General features: G+C 32.9%; 1 pseudogene; it reads left to right on the plus strand.

Moving 5' to 3' along the window:
* LOC107694561 (trace amine-associated receptor 13c-like) overlaps positions 1–670 on the plus strand; it is a 2,914-nt pseudogene extending 2,244 nt beyond the window's left edge.
* The last annotated feature ends 5,497 nt before the right edge of the window (positions 671–6,167 follow it).

The raw sequence follows: 6,167 nt of genomic DNA on the forward strand, positions 1-6,167 counted from the left end.
ATGTTTCCTTCAGGTGTAAATCTGCTGAATATGCAAATGGTTTCATAACTTCATTCCTTATTTACTCTTTACTGCTTAAGCTTTCACCCTTTCCTATACCAACTGTATGTGTGTGTGTGTCTGTGTGTGTGTGTGTGTGTGTATGTGTATGTCAGACCAGTTTAAGTGTTTATGTAGTATGTTAGACTAGTTTAAGTGTTTATGTAGTTAATAAAGTCTTACTTGTATCACACTTGACGTTGTTCATTGTTTGCTCATAACTGGAGTCCCTTAATCATGCCGATTTATGCTACAGGCTCTCTGTAGAACTGTACAGTAAGAAAGTTATTTACCTTAATCAGGAAATTAACGTTCTTAGAATTGACAGACAGTTGACCCTGAGAGGTCAAGTAAATATCTACAGCGGATCTAAATATTTATAATTAATTATAACTAGTTATGATTAATTATTCATATTTCCCCATGAGCTGATTCGCTACACATATCAGCAGTTTCTTCCATAACCATGAATGTTTTGACATGGGTCGTGTATATGAACTCAGGTCTGAATCCTATGGTCTATGCTTTATTTTACCCCTGGTTTAAAAAGACAGTTAAACTCATCTTAACTCTGAAAATATTTCAGCCAGCATCCTCTCTGGTCAATATTTTTACAGAACATAAATTGTAATTAAACTGATAAAGCCATCATTCTGAGAACAATTTCACAAAAACTGCAATTGTCATAAAGTCATAAAGATAAATAATCATAATAGTTCTAATTTACACTACATGCATTTTAATATTATGTAGTTTGTTTCATTGAGTATCATTGCTTTATAATTATACTCTGTTGCTGTTTCTCAGAATTTAACAATTAAGCAAACTTATTTTCACACAGTAAGTTTAAGTGACTAAATGTTCAGTTGTGTTGCATTAGCTTATTAGGAAAATGTAATCACAAATATTCAATCTAATAATAATACATTTATAATAAATGATAAAGACAGATGTACTTTATGCTTCACTTTTATTAGTCATGCTGAATCTGTGTTGATATAAATCAAAAACACAATGACAAAAAGAGGACAGTCATTTAGAACTATGTATAAGTGTCAAATGTATTATCATGGTGGTTCATCACAAAGTGAATAATTAAAATGGCTTACAGCACACCTCAGATTAAAACATCTGAAACAAAGTAACTTCAGATTCTTCCAAAAGGCATTTAAAGGGTGGAGCTACACATAAAGGTAAAGCCTAACAATAACTATATTAAATATTTTATTCCAACTTTTCAAGTAAGTTGAAGTAATGTTTATTGTTTCATATAAACTGATGTGAATAAATTAATACTGTAACTGCTAAACATCACCTCATGTAGGCCGATTTTTTTATGATCCAAACAAAGGCTAAAATTATGCAAACCATTTTTTTCTAATCAATTGCTTTGACTAATTACCTAGTTAGTTACTTTTCCTTTTATTTATTATTAAATGTTTGTATACAACTTTTGGATTATTTTAGTGGATTGATTAATTTCTATATGAAATTATTAAATAATTCTTAAATCACTGACTCTGAAGTAGAAAGCAGTAGCTGTTGCATCAGACTGATGTGTGTGTTTGCCTGTGTTTGTTTTGCACCTTTAATGAATGATTGAGGCACTTGAGGATCATCTCTGCATGTAGCACAGGTGTTAACATTTCATAAATAACAAGCCACGATGTCCATAACAGGGCTTCAGAGTTTACTGTAATCCATTTCTTGATAAAACAACAAAAGAACTGTGTGTGTGTGTGTGTGTGTGAGAAAGAGAGACATTTCCACCCACGAGACCCTTTGAGATGCCTAAAGTGTTTTTAGTGTTTTCATTTGCAAAGCCATTTATTTACATTTAACTGTCGAAGTACTGAAATAATATTAATCTATTCTTTTATTAATCACTATTGTGCTTTAAAATGCAGGTGACTTCAGATTAAATAGATGTTATGGAGAAATGCTTTTTCTAATTTTCTGGCAGTTGTTTGTAAAATCAAAAGCACTTTACAATAAGGTTCATTAATATTAGTTCATTAACATTTTTTCCTTGGGTATCATGAATTATTGTACTATATTTTTACAGAATTTATTAATGTAATAAAATTGATATAATATTACATGTAATAATGTTTATTTTGTACTATTGTTTATTAATAATTATGCTAAATGTTAAAATGCATTTCTATATACAGTAATTATGAATTAATATTAATCTAAATTAATAAATGCTGTAAAAGTTACTAACTAATTTTTACAAATTGAAGACAATGATGAAGGTGAAAATTTCTTATACCTCTGGATTAGAAGTGCTCCAATAAGTTTTGCCTGGAGAGTCAAGAAAGAGAGACATTTCCACCCATGAGACCCTTTGAGATGCCTAAAGTGTTTTTAGTGTTTTCATTTGCAAAGCCATTTATTTACATTTAACTGTCGAAGTACTGAAATAATATTAATCTATTCTTTTATTAATCACTATTGTGCTTTAATATGCAGGTCACTTCAGATTAAATAGATGTTATGGAGAAATGCTTTTTCTCATTTTCTGGCAGTTGTTTGTAAAATCAAAAGCACTTTACAATAAGGTTCATTAACATTAGTTCATTAACATTTTTGTCTTGGGTATCATGAATTATTGTACTATATATTTACAGAATGTATTAATTTAATAAGATTGATATAATATTACATGTAATAATGTTTATTTTGTACTATTGTTTATTAATAATTATGCTAAATGTTCAAATGCATTTCTATATACAGTAATTATGAATTAATATTAATCTAAATTAATAAATGCTGTAAAAGTTACTAACTAATTTTTACAAATTGAAGACAATGATGAAGGTGAAAATTTCTTATACCTCTGGATTAGAAGTGCTCCAATAAGTTTTGCCTGGAGAGTCACTGATCTGATTTTGTCCTTTCTGTCTCCTTGTAATCGGATAATAACTTTGTATTTGAGGATTTTCTATGTTGTACATCAGTAAGTGAAAGTTATAAGTTATTGGGGGCCTAATGTTGTGGCCTAATGGTTAGAGAGTCAGACTTGTAACCCGAAGGTTGTGGATATGGCTGCCCACTGCTCCGGTCGTGTGTTCACGGTGTGTGTGTGTGTGCGCACTTTGATGGGTTAAATGCAGAGCACAAATTCCAAGTATGGGACACCATACTTGGCCACACGTCACTTCACTTTCACTTTTTTTTCACTTTCATAAATACCCTGACAAAGAGTGGTAAATGGGTAATGGAAAGTTCAGTGAGGAGGAAATCTGAGAGCAAAGCTGCTCTGACATTAGGAATCATTGTCACAGTTTTGCTGGATTCTTTACTGTAGCTGTTCTATATCAATAATCTCGTCCACAATCATAAATCTTTTAACATGGGTTGTGTATATCAATTCAGGTCTACATCCTCTCATCTCTGTTTTTTTGTTTGTTTTTTTGTGTGTGAACCCATTTTTTGCCTGATATCGGGCCTGCAAAGACCCGTTGTCCCACACTATGCTTTATTTTAGATTAAATATGCACAGAGTAATTTTCTAATTAGTACATTTAGTTTTTTTTCTGGCTGATATATAAATTTTCTTTTTTATATTATTGGTATGGATATAGCAACACACAAAAACAAGTGGTAACACTTTAGTATAAGGACCAATTCTCATTATTAATTAGTTGCTTATTAGCATGCCTATTGTTAACATATTGCAGGGCTCCAGACAAAAAATAAAATACTTAAGGAGCCTCCTATAAGAAACAAAATTAGGCACTGTTAGTCGTACTGTTTTGTGTTTATGTCTCCCCTCCTTTTTCAGCATCAGCATTTAAATCCCTGTTGTAGATGTCCTGGGAAGTAAGGTTCACTTAAAGTGGGAACTAAACGTCTTTTCCAACTTGAGAACTATATACAGTCACAAAGAATGGTTTATTACACTTTGTGCCAATATCATGGACCATAATTATGTCTGCATCACTTGGTCATTGAGTGTAGTTTGGGCTCCTCCTCAATTCATCTTATAAATGTTGTCATATTGTCTTCCACACATCCAGTCTGTTTTTCTTCATTAGTAACATTGCATGCTCCTTGCATTCTTTCTTATCATGTAGACAACAGGTTAAGTAAAGATATAAATATGCAATATAGCGCATATATTTAGCTAAATGCTTTTCCTATATATATATATATATATATATATATATATACTAGCTGACTACTTTGTTTATTAAAAAAGGTAACAGAGCGCAAAGCTTATTGTGATTATTTGATGGCAAGTGCACTACAAATAATATGAAGTTCAAGCATTAACAGAACACATAATTTAGACTAAAGATCTTGATAAGAAGAAGCCTTATTAGTATTGATTACAAACTAGAATTATTAACGATATTGTTAATGTCCACACAGCTGACAGCTTTACCTGTTGCAGTTTGTTCAAGTTGTGCTTTTCCGCAATGAATGGCGCCAGCATGAGTTTCAAGGCAACGGAGTTCACTGCATACTTTAATTCAAAAGACATATAACTTTACATAGCAAAACTTAATAGATTAAGCATAACAGATCCCTATAATGCCCCCGTGGTGCTTTTAACATGTAGCCTATCAACTAAGGGACCGCATAGATTTCCTGACCTGCAGTATCTCTGTTTGTCTCGAGACTTCACAACAAATGAGCATGACCGCACACATAAACTCAGAAGAAACAGACTGAGGTTAAAAATTCAAAATGTTTAGTTTATTCATAACATGATATAGTTAAATAAAACCATGACAGGTGAGCTATTTTACTCAATATTCTCACGACGCAAAAAAAACAAACATTCAAAACACCTACAGAGTGCACGCATTACGTGAAGTCTAGTGCGCTCTTTCACTGCATGATTTTTTGTTTGCATTATTGTTCATATTTGTCTAATAAATGAACATAATTGCTATTAAGGAAATTAATTATAATTAAGTATAAAATTAAGTTTAGTATAAAATTATTTTTACCTACTAGCCTGTTATTCAGTTTATTTTAGACTGAATAGGTTCTGTGGAGTAAATTAAATTGTATGACTCGAACTTGGGCAAACTGAGTGGCAGTCACTGAGTTGGTTACCATTAACAAAACTTATTAATGATTAAAAGAATGTTATCATCCAATCATTATCAATATTTACATAGTCTAATAGTAGAAAATGTGTCTCTGTCACACATTCCACATTGTCCTGTAAAATCTAGTGACCAATAGAGCAGTATCCAAGTGGTCACCATAAAAGCGAGCCTGTAGAATGTGCAACAGCGCCTCATTTTCACTCTAAAACATGCGGTGCTCATGTTTATATTATGAAATTATAACCTTTTGATTTTTAATAATCACATTAAAGACCTCTTCAAGTTATAATTAAGATGTTTGTTATATAATTTAAGTCTTTTTAAAACCCCGCAGGGACTTTTTTTTTTTCACACATGCTCCTAAAGATATTTTACAGACACACACATCTATTCTTAGCAGCAAATGCGAGTGAAATGCTAGCACTGTTGAGTTCTACTACTGTAGTCTGTGTGCTACAGTCAGTGGCTGTTGGAAACAGTAATACTGTACTACAGAGACTCAGTATTACAGTACAAGGCTTAAAGGGTTAGTTCACCGCAAAATGAAAATTATGCTGCGTTTCACTCACCCCTGAAGCATCCTAGGTGTATATGACGCTGCGCATGCACCGGTGCATCTTGTGAAAACCAACGTTTGTTTACAGGATCAAAAGAAGCAAAGTTTCCTTACTTTAGCAAAGGAAAACAAGTCTCCTCTTGGCTTATATTGAAATCCTCCGACATTCTTCTTTACAAATCCTCGTTTTGTACTTCTAATTAGTGACCGTTGTTTTGTTTCGATCTCTCCGCGTGCGTCACTTCTGAGCGGCGCATGCGCAGCGCTGACCTCATACGTCATCCCCCCGGAACTGCTTACGTGTAGGACTGTTGGCGCACGCTACATTAAAGTGATTATTACGTTTTGAATATGGATATTTTTCTTACAAAAATGCATCGATTCGCTACAGGAGGCCTTTGTTCACCCCCCGGAGCCGTGTGAGACACGTTTTTTGGTGGAAGGGTGCTTTTTATTTCACGTCATTTGAACCGAAGCACTGCAACACCCGCTGAGTACAA

Source organism: Sinocyclocheilus anshuiensis, unplaced genomic scaffold (genome assembly GCF_001515605.1).
Source record: "Sinocyclocheilus anshuiensis isolate Anshui unplaced genomic scaffold, SAMN03320099.WGS_v1.1 scaffold3639, whole genome shotgun sequence".
NCBI lineage: Eukaryota > Metazoa > Chordata > Actinopteri > Cypriniformes > Cyprinidae > Sinocyclocheilus > Sinocyclocheilus anshuiensis.